Source organism: Lepidochelys olivacea (genome assembly GCF_965140295.1).
Source record: "Lepidochelys olivacea isolate rLepOli2 genome assembly, chromosome: 28".
Lineage (NCBI taxonomy): Eukaryota > Metazoa > Chordata > Testudines > Cheloniidae > Lepidochelys > Lepidochelys olivacea.
Genome location: NC_140438.1, coordinates 4,483,496 through 4,496,792, shown reverse-complemented (window position 1 = coordinate 4,496,792; position 13,297 = coordinate 4,483,496).

Below are 13,297 nucleotides of genomic sequence, written 5' to 3'. Positions count from 1 at the left end.
CGGAGCATTGGGAGGGCAGGCAGCATGGCCCCAGCCTCCTCTGCCCCAGAGGGTCGGGGAGGAAGACAGGGGCACTGCCCCAGCCTGAGCCGCAGTGCCGCATGCCGTGCGGGCGGGAAGGGGGGAGCCTGGGGGTGGGCAGGGCCAGGCCTGCCTGTTTGGGGAGGCACAGCCTCCCCCAGCCCATGGTACCTGCTTCCCATCCAGACAGATCAGAGCCAGTGACCAATGCTGCATTTACAATGGTGCCATGGTGCCAGGCCCACATTCAGAAGGTATCATGGCACCGGACTGGGGCCCTCGCCCCCCGCCCCTACTCCTCCTGTGCTCCACCCTGAGGCCCTGTCCCAGCTCGCTCCTCTCTTCCCCCTCCTCACCTCTCTGCCCCCTCTCTGCCTCGCCCCTCTTCCCACTCTTTGATTCTCTCAGCCCCCTCCTGACACCCGCTGCTCACTCCTCTCTGCCCTCTCCCCCGCACCTGTCCACTGCTCATTCCTCTCCGCCCCCCCCCCTCCACATGCAAGCAGTTGGGGGTGCGTAAAGACACCGAGAGAGGGCAGGGCTTCGGGGTGGAACATGAGAGCAGGGCCTTGGGGCAGAGCAGACGGAGCTGGGGTAGGGTTGCCAACTTCGTCATATTTAAAAACCGGCCGTTCCAGCAGGAGTGCCAGAACCTCCCCTGCCCCACCTCTTCCCCCCAAGGCTCTGCCCCCCATTCACTCCTCTCCCGCCCCTTCTCCCCATCACTTGCTGATTTTCCCCTCCCACCTCTCATGCTCGAGCCAGGAGGGTCTTGTCTGTGGAGCTCGGGCTGGCAGCTGCATCCGCCTGAAGCAGGTAGGAGGCGGCCCTGGCCGAGTAGGGGCTGGTGCAGGTGATGACCCAGCACCTCCCTGCTTCTTCCGCCCACAGTAACCAGACTTTGGGTGTTGATCTGACTGAACACTGCCAGATCCCATTTTTGACCAGATTTTCTGGCTGAAAACCAGGCACCTGGACACCCTAAGGGGTGAGAGGGTCATGGTCCGGGCACCGGAGCCCACAAAAGGTTAATCCAGTCCTGCCGGTGACATAAATGAGAGGGTCTCCCCTAGGATCAGAGGATCAGACAGGGGATAAGGAGGAATTGCTTGTCCTGTCCTCCCCTCTCCACAGGATCACTGCAGAACGATCAAGCTTTGGGAGCTAATATTCTTCCTCCCGCTCTCCAGGTGCCGATGCTGATCCATTGGGGTTTAACAGAGTCACACGTGGCGTGACTGGGGCAATGGCCCCACGAAGGGGGTTAGCTCTCTCTCCTGCCTGAAGTGAGGCCATAGCAGCTCCCACAAGGGGCCTACATCCCCCTTACTGAGCCAGGAATTATCTCTAGGTGTTTCATGCCTCAGGTCTCCCTCTGCACCCAGAGGTGTCAGAAATCTCCCAATCCAGGTCAGTGACAGAAGGCAGGGGGTCACCCCCGATCTAAGCATAGCAGAGCATTTCCCTGGGGAGCTGAGTATGACCTGGCTCCGGAGGGGCAGCGAGCTGGTGCTGCTGTCACTGTGCAGGAAACAAACGGACTCCAAACTCCATGGGATTAAAATCTCATTTGGGGGCAGAGGAGGAGAGGACCGATTTATGATTTTTGAACGGATTGAGTCGGTGAAACTACATCCAAACCCTAATCCTCACCCCAGCAGATAAATGTCTCTGTGCCCTCGACCTTCTGCCGGCTGGGATCAGGGGCATCCTCACTGGGGGATGAAGAGCAGCCTGTAATCCCCCCTAACCCCATTACTGGGATCAGGGAGCTCCTTGATGGGGAATAGGGAGGGAGCAGCTTGTATCTCACGCAGCCCTAATGCTGGGGTGAGGAGCCTGGTGGAGAGGGATGGTGCCCAGCTGCTGTGTGAACTGCTCCATGGACACCCCATTTACCACCCATTTCTCCAGTAATCCACCTAATAACCCTCTTTGCCCCAAATCCCCCTTGGCTTCCATAATCCCCCTCACAGCTCTATTTTCCCTGACTCTCTGTGCCCCCATACCCCTCCTCCCATACCCTCGATATGCCCCCAAATGTCCTCACACCCACAGAGTATCGGCCATGCTCTGTACCCAGGCAGCCAGTCCGCATTCACACCTGCCTTCTAGGGGTCTCTGCGGGAATCACTCACCCGTATCCCACCAGGGGCTTTTCCTGCAGCCACATCCTCCTAGGCAGTGATGAGGGGGACAGCAGCACCTCCCCCAGGGCCACCAACAGTGGTTGGGCCCTGCCTCCCTCTGGAGACACACAAGTTGGAAGAGAAGGCAGCCAGTGAGTTCCCCACCTTCCTGGGGGCGGTGAAATCGGGCTTCAGCTCTGGGATGGCCAGTGGCCAGCTCCAGCCATGGGGCTTCAGGCTCCTTTCCAAGGCTGTGCAGTGGTGGGCTCTGGCCCAGAGCTCACCCTACAACTCCCAGGGCCTCTGCTGCCTCCCCCAGGGCCCCATCGCCCCTGGCCTCTGCTGCCTCCATATCCACCTCCCCCATCCAGGACTTAATTTGTCCCCGGGCTTGCCAGGGCTGAATAAATCTGCTGCTGTTAAAAGTGATATTTGTCTGTTTCTTAATATCACTTTTCATGGCAGATTTAATAGCTATCAAGTCTTTAAAAAACAACAACAACAAAAGCAAAAGAAACAAGAGAAAAGACAAGAACATGCAAAGCACCCTTAGTTTTGTTTCTATTCTATTTACGTCCAGTAAAGAATCGCAACAACTGTACATCATTTTTATTATGCCAAAAAAGAAAAAATCCCACATAAATAAATTACAATGATTTGGACATGACTATCTGCATATTTATTTTTCCTAAAGTTAATTAAGTATTTTGGGGGAAATTGTCAGTGCCAGCAAGAGTTGGTGACCACTCATATTAACAGTCCTTCCCCCACCTGATTGGCTTAGACATCAAGTGAGTAAACAGGAAGTGGCCTGCTGGGTAAATTACCCCCAATGGTTAATGCCTAAACAGCATCAGAATCACACACAGAGCATGTCTAGTAACTGCTGCCCCCTGCTTCCATAGGCACCAACTTTCCCCAGCGCCAGTGAGTGCTCGTGCCCTCCCACGCCTGGCCCCACCCCGCCCCACCTCTTCCCTGCCCCACTTCCAACCCCTTCCCCAAAGTCCCCTCCCAACTCCACCCCCAACCAGCCCTATTGGACCCCCCCAAATCCCTGCCCTGGCCCTGCCACCCCCCCGAGCATGCCACATTCCCCCACCTCCTCGCTCCCTCTCAGTGCTTGCCACGTGAAACAGCTGTTTTGCGGCGGCAAGCGCTGGGAGCCAGGGGGAAAAAGAGGGCACACGGTGTTAGGATATAAATATTCAGGCCTGTCTGTAAAGGCCTATACTCTTAAGAATTTAGGTATATTTTTATCACTTGGCTAGTTAGAGGTATAAAAGAAAGAATCAAAATCACGATCTGCCAGTGTAAGGGCCTTCTCTTACTATGACAGTCTGAGGCCCTGTTCTTAGGGCTAAGCAACAGAGGCAGCCATAAGCTGGGAAGCGACCGGTCACATCCTCACATTCCAAACTAGTCACATTGAAGTAAGGTGCTATTGGGCTGTTAGGAATACAATCCTGTCCTGATAATGCCTATTGCCTCCAGAGAAAGGGAAGTGTCTAGAAAATGTAAAAGGAAACTTAGTTTAATAGCATCCTGTCTGGCAAGAACTCACTTATCAATAGCTGGGATGTGAAATCCTCACTTCTGTATTGTTTTGTCATTATAGTTCCCACTTTGCTATTAGAAAAGGAGGACTTGTGGCACCTTAAAGACTAACCAATTCATTTGAGCATAAGCTTTTGTGAGCTACAGCTCACTTCATCAGATGCATTCAGTGGAAAATACAGTGAGGAGATTTATATACACACAGAACAAGAAAAATGGGTATTTATCATGCACACTGTAAGGAGAGTGATCACTTAAGATGAGCTATTACCAGCAGGAGAGTGGGGGGGGGGAGTAAAACCCTTTGTAGTGATAATCAAGGTGGGCCATTTCCAGCAGTTAACAAGAATGTCTGAGGAACAGTGCGGGGGAGGGGGAATAAACAAGGGGAAATACTTTTACTCTGTGTAATGACTCAACCACTCCCAGTCTCTATTCAAGCCTAAGTTAATTGTATCCAATTTGCAAATTAATTCCAATTCAGCAGTCTCTCATTGGAGTCTGTTTTTGAAGTCTTTTTGTTGAAGAATTGCCACTTTTAGGTCAGAAATCGAGTGACCAGAGAGATTGAAGTGTTCTCCGACTGGTTTATGAATGTTATAATTCTTGACGTCTGATTTGTGTCCATTTATTCTTTTACGTAGAGACTGTCCTGTTTGCCCAATGTACACGGCAGAGGGGCATTGCTGGCACATGATGGCATATATCACATTGGAAGATGTGCAGGTGAACGAGCCCCTGATAGTGTGGCTGATGCAATTAGGCCCTATGATGGTGTCCCCTGAATAGATATGCGGGCACAGTTGGCAACGGGCTTTATTGCAAGGATAGGTTCCCGGGTTAGTGGTTCTGTTGTGTGGTGTGTGGTTGCTGGTGAGTATTTGCTTCAGGTTGGGGGGCTGTCTGTAGGCAAGGACTGGCCTGTCTCCCAAGAGTCTGTCTCTGTGAGAGTGATGGGTCGTCCTTCAGGATAGGTTGTAGATCCTTGATGATGCGCTGGAGAGGTTTTAGTTGGGGGCTGAAGGTGATGGCTAGTGGCGTTCTGTTATTTTCTTTGTTGGGCCTGTCCTGTAGTAGGTGACTTCTGGGTACCCTTCTGGCTCTGTCAATCTGTTTCTTCACTTCAGCAGGTGGGTATTGTAGTTGTAAGAATGCTTGATAGAGATCCTGTAGGCGTTTGTCACTGTCTGAGGGGTTCAACAAAAAAACTTCGAAAACAGACACCAGTGAGAGACTGCTGAATTGGAATTAATTTGCAAATTGGATACAATTAACTTAGGCTTGAATAGAGACTGGGAGTGGTTGAGTCATTACACAAAGTAAAAGTATTTCCCCTTGTTTATTTCCCCCCCCCCCGCTATTCCTCAGATGTTCTTGTTAACTGCTGGAAATGGCCCACCTTGATTATCACTACAAATGGTTTTCTCCGCCCCCCCCCCCCTCCTGCTGGTAATAGCTCATCTTAAGTGATCACTCTCCTTATAGGTTTCAGAGTAACAGCCGTGTTAGTCTGTATTCGCAAAAAGAAAAGGAGGACTTGTGGCACCTTAGAGACTAACCAATTTCCCCTTGTTTTTCCAACCCCCCCACCCCCCAGACGTTCTTGTTAAACCCTGGATTTGTGCTGGAAATGGCCCACCTTGATTATCATACACATTGTAAGGAGAGTGGTCACTTTAGATAAGCTATTACCAGCAGAAGAGTGGGGTGGGGGGAGGTATTTTTTCATGCTTTGTGTGTATAAAAAGATCTACACTTTCCACAGTATGCATCCGATGAAGTGAGCTGTACCTCACGAAAGCTCATGCTCAAATAAATTGCTTAGTCTCTAAGGTGCCACAAGTCCTCCTTTTCTTTTTCCGAATATAGACTAACACGGCTGTTACTCTGAAACCTGTCACTTTGCTATTGTTGTTCTGTATCATCTCTGTCTGGTTCTGTGATTGTTCCTGTCTGCTGTATAATTAATTTTGCTGGGTGTAAACTAATTAAGATGGTAGGATATAATTGGTTACATAATCATGTTACAATATGTTAGGATGGGTTAGTTAAATTTCAGGAAAATGATTGGTTAAGGTATAGCTAAGCAGAACTCAAGTTTACTATATAGTCTGCAGTCAATCAGGAAGTGGGTGAGTGTGTGGGTTGGAAATGGGAACAGGGAATGGGGGTGGGGAAACTGGAATCATGTTTGGCTAAGGGCAGGAATGGGAACAGGGACACAGGTGTAAGGCTCTGTGGTGTCCGAGCTGGGATGGGGGACACTAAGGAAGGAAACTGGAATCATGCTTGCTGGAAGTTCACCCCAATAAACATCGAATTGTTTGCACCTTTGGATTTGGGGTATTGTTGCTCTCTGTTCATGTGAGAAGGACCAGGGAAGGAAGTGGGTGAAGGAATAAGCCCCCTAACACACGGCACACTCAGGGGAGGACGCAGAGGCAGAGTGGAGGCAGAGGTGAGATGATGCGGGAGGGTCGGGGAGCTGCTGGTGGGTGCAGAGCACCCACCATATTTTTCCCATGGGTGCTCCAGACCCAGAGCCCCACGGAGTCTGCCCCACGGAGTCTGTGCCTATGCCTGCTTCTGTGTGTTTCTGCACCAATAACCCTGCCCTCTGCATACGTGTAGAGACACAACATTGCGGGCCTGTAAGTCACCTGAAAACATCTGTCTTGCAGCCTATCGGAATGTGACTTCACACCTTTGTGGATATCGCAGTCATGAACTCATAAATATTGCTGTCATAATGTAAGAGACGGGGCTGGGGTTGCACCAGTTGAGGCCTTATCCGTGCTGAGTAGAGAGGAAGAATTACTTCTTCTGTTTTGCTTACAACTCCCCTGCTGACCCATCCCAGAATGAGGTTTGCTTTTTTGGCAACAGTGTTACATTGTTGACCCACATTTAGTTTGTGATTCTCTATGACCCCAGATCCCTTTCTGCAGTATTCCTTGTTCAACAGTCATTTCCCATTGCGTATTTGTGCAGTTGATTACTCCTTCCTAAGTGGAGTACTTTGCATTTGTCATTATTGAATTTCATCCTATTTACTTCAAACCTTTTTCTCCAGTTTGTCAAGATCGTTCTGAAGTCTCAAATAACTTTTGGTTACTTGATAAAAAGAACTTTTTAAAAAGTAAACAATTAGAAGGTGCAAAACTATTTTGAGAATGGATTACAAGAAAGGGAGGCCAGTTCAAGGACTCAGAACAGTGGAGAGGACAAATTTTTTATTGGTATGAGACTTTATGCAGACATAGAGACTGATTAGGGACTCAAACACTAAAACATGGATGACAACTGTATCTATCCATGTTGGGGATGGTATATAACAAATATATTGGTGGAGCTGGGGGAAATACATGGCTGAGGAAATTTCCTGTGGCCAAAAGATAGTTCTTTAGCATGGCAATGTTCTGGGCTAATGACAAGGTCCACTTACTCCACTGGCCAAGCCATTCCTCACAGGCCAGCAGCTGCCTCTCCCAGTTCACATTCCCCACCTCGTCACCGACCGAATGCTAGAAGGCCCAGCTCATCAACCTGCCCACTCTTGCAGTCCTCCTCTTCCGCCCTGACTGACAGGGAGGAGTATTAAGCCTCCCTCCCTTAGGCCAGCCCTTCAGCATTCCTGGGGAACACCAATGCCACCCAAGTGACTTAGGTTGACAGTAGGTCAACCAACAGGGCTGCCTCCTAGGCCAGGCTGCAACCCAGCTTCAGGACTCAGAGGAAATGGAGCTCGTATCCCTACCTTCAGGGCTCCAGGCACGGCCAGCCTTCTGGATCAAATGACCTCTCTTGTGCTCAAGTCACAACAGCTAGTGGGCAAAGGACAGGCTCCCATGTGATTTGAGAGAGCAAGACAAAGCCTTGGGACACCCAGTAGCATTAAGTGCTGAAATAACTATCCCAAAGTCCAACTGAGACTTGAACTCGGATTGTAGGATTCAAAAGCCGGGGGCCAGCCCTTACTCCATGGGATAAATGGGGAACAGCTTGTGTTCTGCTGACTTCTGGTGTGGAAGGGGCTGGGTGGACAGTTTTTCCCTTCTTTGCTCAAGGCCTCAATGGCCTCTGTCCAGCCCTGTATTTGCTCAACAAGTCAGCATGCAGTGGTTTGCTGTAGACCCATAGGCCTTTCTTCCTCCAGACTGTGAGGCCAGTGGGCATGTGAGAAAGTTGCCCCTTCAGTCCCTGGCACGAAATGGACCTTCCTAGGAAAGGCCAAGTCCTGAAAAGAAAAAAAAAGTAACACCAAGGAGGGTACTGAAGAGACACCTCCTGAGGTATACTACAGGGGAAAAGGATCCCTTTTCTCCCTGATCAGGGACTTGAACTCTGGTCCCTCAGATTAAAAGTTTGGTGCACTACTAACTGAGCTAACCAGGCTCACATAGGAAAAGGGCAAGTTTGGCGCAGAAGAGAAACTAGTCTAGAAAAAGAAGGCAGGAAACAATACAGAAAACTTGCTACTCTCACTCTCTTAGCAGCCCTAGCCCCAGCCTCCTCTTCCATCCAGTGCCCTGAGACCTTCTTCTTCTTTCAGTTAAATATCGGATCCAGGAGAAAACACGGTTATACAAAGCAAAACGAAATCACAGACAGAAATGCCATTGGAAAAACAAAAAGAAAAAAGGAAAATGCAATCCCCATCATATTATGATATCTGGGCCAATCCTGCGCTGAGAGGACCTGCTAATGTTATAGAATCATAGAATATCAGGGTTGGAAGGGACCTCAGGAGGTCATCTAGTCCAACCTCCTGCTCAAAGCAGGACCAATTGTTAGGGGGCTTATTCCTTCACCCACTTCCTTCCCTGGTCCTTCTCACATGAACAGAGAGCAACAATACCCCAAGTCCAAAGGTGCAAACAATTCAATGTTTATTGGGGTGAACTTCCAGCAAGCATGATTCCAGTTTCCTTCCTTAGTGTCCCCCTTCCCAGCTCTGACACCACAGAGCCTTACAGCTGTGTCCCTGTTCCCATTCCTGCCCTTAGCCAAACATGATTCCAATTTCCCCACCCCATTCCCTGTTCCCATTTCCACCCCACACACCCACCCACTCACTTCCTGATTGACTGCTGACTGTATAGTAAAACTTGAGTTCTGCTTAGCTATACCTTAACCAATCATTTTCCTGAAATTTAACTAACCCATCCTAACATATTGTAACATGATTATGTAACCAATTATATCCCACCACCTTCATTAGTTTACACCCAGCAAAATTAATTATACAGTAGACAGGAACAATCACAGAACTAGACAGAGATGATACAGACAAACAATAGGGAAATGGGGATTACAGTGATAGAACAAAGACAGAAATGAGGATTTCACATTCCAGCTATTGATAAATGAGTTCTTGCCAGACAGGATGCTATCAAACTAAGTTTCCTTTTACATCTTCTAGGCACTTCCCTTTCTCTGGAGGCGATAGGCATTATCAGGACAGGATTGTATTCCTAACAGCCCAATAGTACCTTACTTCAACGTGACTAGTTTGGAATGTGAGGAGGTGACCAGTCACTTCCCAGCTTATGGCTGCCTCTGTTACTTAGCCAAAGATCTTAGCCTAAGCACAGGGCTTCAGACTGTCACAGTAAGAGAAGGACCTTACACCGGCAGACAGTGATTTTGATTCTCTCTTTTATACCTCTAAAGCTAGCTAATTGATAAGACTACACCTAAATTCTTAGAGTCTAGGCCTTTACAGACAGGCCTGAATATCTATATCCTAACACCAATCCCCAACTAAATCATCCCAGCCAGGGCTTTGTCAAGCCTGACCTTAAAAACCTCAAAGGAAGGAGATTCCACCACCTCCCTAGGTAACGCATTCCAGTTCTTCACCACTCTCCTAGGGAAAAAGTTTTTCCTAATATCCAACCTAAACCTCCCCCACTGCAACTTGAGACCATTACTCCTTGTTCTGTCATCTGCTACCACTGAGAACAGTCTAGAGCCATCCTCTTCAGATCCACCTTTCAGGTAGTTGAAAGCAGCTATCAAATCCCCCCTCATTCTTCTCTTCCACAGACTAAACAATCCCAGTTCCCTCAGCCTCTCCACATAAGTCATGTGTTCCAGTCCCCTAATAATTTTTGTTGCCCTCTGTTGGATGCCTTCACAGAATCAGAGAATATCAGAGTTGGAAGGGACCTCAGGAGGTCATCAAGTCCAACCCCCTGCTCAAAGCAGGACCAATCCCCAATTTTTGCCCCAGATCCCTAAATGGCCCCCTCAAGGATTGAATTCACAACCTTAGGTTTAGCAGGCCAACGCTGAAACCACTGAGCTATCCCTCCCCCCAATTCTTTTCAATTTTTTAAATCCTTCTTGTAGTGTGGGGCCTGTCAAGGTTCCTCCCCCACTCCGAACTCTAGGGTACAGATGTGGGGACCTGCATGAAAAACCTCCTAAGCTTATCTTTACCAGCTTAGGTCAAAACTTCCCCAAGGTACAAAATATTACACCCATTGTCCTTGGACTGGCCGCTACCACCACCAAACTAATACTGGTTACTGGGGAAGAGCTGTTTGGACGTGTCCTTCCCCCCAAAATACTTCCCAAAACCTTGCACCCCACTTCCTGGACAAGGTTTGGTAAAAAGCCTCACCAATTTGCCTAGGTGACTACAGACCCAGACCCTTGGATCTTAAGAACAATGAACAATCCTCCCAACACTTGCACCCCCCCTTTCCTGGGAAATGTTGGATAAAAAGCCTCACCAATTTGCATAGGTGACCACAGACCCAAACCCTTGGATCTGAGAACAATGAAAAAGCATTCAGTTTTTTACAAGAAGACTTTTAATAAAAAATAGAAGTAAATAGAAATAAAGAAATCCCCCCTGAAAAATCAGGGTGGTAGATATCTTACAGGGTAATTAGATTCAAAAGCATAGAGAACCCCTCTAGGCAAAATCTTAAGTTACAAAAAAGATACACAGACAGAAATAGTTATTCTATTCAGCACAATTCTTTTCTCAGCCATTTAAAGAAATCATAATCTAACACATACCTAGCTAGATTACTTACTAAAACTTCTAAGACTCCATTCCTGTTCTGTCCCTGGCAAGAGCAGCATACAGACAGACACAGACCCTTTGTTTCTCTCCCTCCTCCCAGCTTTTGAAAGTATCTTGTCTCCTCATTGGTCATTTTGGTCAGGTGCCAGCGAGGTTACCTTTAGCTTCTTAACCCTTTACAGGTGAAAGGAGCTTTCCCCTGGCCAGGAGGGATTTCAAAGGGGTTTACCCTTCCCTTTATATTTATGACAGGGCCCAAAACTGGACACAGTACTCCAGATGAGGCCTCACCAATGTCGAATAGAGGGGAACGAGCACGTTCCTCGATCTGCTGGCTATGCCCCTACTTATACATCCCAAAATGCCATTGGCCTTCTTGGCAACAAGGGCACACTGTAGACTCATATCCAGCTTCTCATCCACTGTAACCCCTAGGTCGTTCTCTGCAGAACTGCTGCCGAGCCATTCTGTCCCTAGTCTCTAGCGGTGCATGGGATTCTTCCGTCCTAAGTGCAGGACTCTACACTTGTCCTTGTTGAACCTCCTCAGATTTCTTTTGGCCCAATTCTCCAATTTGTCTAGGTCCCTCTGTATCCTATCCCTACCCTCCAGCGTATCTACCTCTCCTCCCAGTTTAGTGTCATCTGCAAACTTGCTGAGGGTACAATCCACACCATCCTCCAGATCATTTATGAAGATATTGAACAAAACTGGCCCTAGGAATGACCCTTGGGGCACTCCACTTGATACTGGCTGCCAACTGGACATGGAGCCATTGATCACTACCCGTTGAGCCCGACAATCTAGCCAACTTTCTATCCACCTTATAGTCCATTCATCCAGCCCATACTTCTTTAACTTGCTGGCAAGAATACTGTGGGAGACAGTGTCAAAAGCTTTGCTAAAGTCAAGAAACAACACGTCCACTGCTTTCCCCTCATCCCCAGAACCAGTTATCTCGTCATAGAAGGCAATTAGATTAGTCAGGCATGACTTGCCCTTGATGAATCCATGCTGACTGTTCCTGATCACTTTCCTCTCCTCTAACTCCTCTCCACAATAGTAGAGCCATAAAAGGCTTCAAAGCCCACTGTGCCCAACCCCAGATCTTGGTACTTAAAGGGTGTGTTTTTGTTTTATTTTGCTTGGTAATTTACTTTGTTCTGTCTGTTACTACTTGAACCATTTAAATCTTACTTTTTATATATTGAATAAAATTACTTTTTACTTATTAATTAACCCAGAGCAAGCAATTAATACCTGGGGGAGCAAACAGCTGTTCATACCTCTCTATCAGTGTTATAGAAGGGGGAACAATTTATGAGTTTACTCTGGCTAAGCTTTATACAGAGTAAAAGGGATTTATTTGCAGTTTGAACCCCATTGGGAACTGGATATCTGGGTGTTGGAGACAGGAGCACTTCTTAAGCTGTTTTCAGTTAAGCTTTCAGCTTTGGGGGACATGGACCAGACCTGGGTCTGGGTTGCAGCAGGCTGGCGTGTCTGGCTCAACAAGGCAGGGTAGTGAAGTCCCAAGCTGGCAGGGAAAACAGGCTCAGAGGTAGTCCCATCACATCAGGTTGCAGCCCAAGGGGTTTTCTGTGACTCACCCCATCCCAGGACCTTCAGTCTGAACCAGTATGGCCATTCTAACATCCTTATGCTCCTTTCATATATATTCCTGGGATTCTGCCTCACAATGTGTCCCTGAGCTCTCAGCCAAAATGCTCCAGACAAGCAAACACCCTGGGCTCCTGAAGCCTCTGCCACCCAGCTAGTGCCCTATGGCTCATCCCTAACCCTTCATGCTGCTCCTTTCTATAGAATGTGAAGGGAGAGGAGGCGGTGCAGGAGCCTTCTGGGGACGCAGATCTGAGGCTTTGGGAGAGACAGATTGTCTGAGACATCAGAGCGCTGTAAACCATGCAGCCACCCCCTAAATCAGGGGCCTGTTCCAGCCCTGAGTGTGGGCTCCTCCGATCCCTCCCACAGAGCAGGGTGCCCACAGATTACAGCCTGAAAATAGACATGTGAAACTAACTCCTGCTCTCCCTGACAGGGCCTCCCCTAGACTAAATGGCACCCCAAGCAAGAAGCTTCTTCGCTGCCCCCCACACCCATATGTTAAAATTTTGAATACGTTATTTTTTACTGCACGTGTAGCTCATTTTATGATTTTCATGCACAATTTGTATGCATGATTTTCTCTGTCATATAAAATGATACATTTGCATGCTAGGATCTGTAAATCTGTATTTTTCATTCCATGTGAGCAAATAAAAAAATCATTTCAACTAAGCATATAGAAACTTTTAAATTTAAACAGTAACTGAAATGTGCAAACATCTAGAAACTGAACGGCCACCAACACAGGGTGGACCAGTCTTAACTAGAGTTACAGTAAGAGACAGCGTTTGACTGTTAATCCTAGTGCTTTAGTTCAAAGGTCATTTTTCTCACCTTTGCCCTCATGAACTTAAGCTCAGTATTAGAGAGATCGAAATACTGGCCAATGGCATTTGCAAGTGATAAAATAGCAAGCGATGTCGGT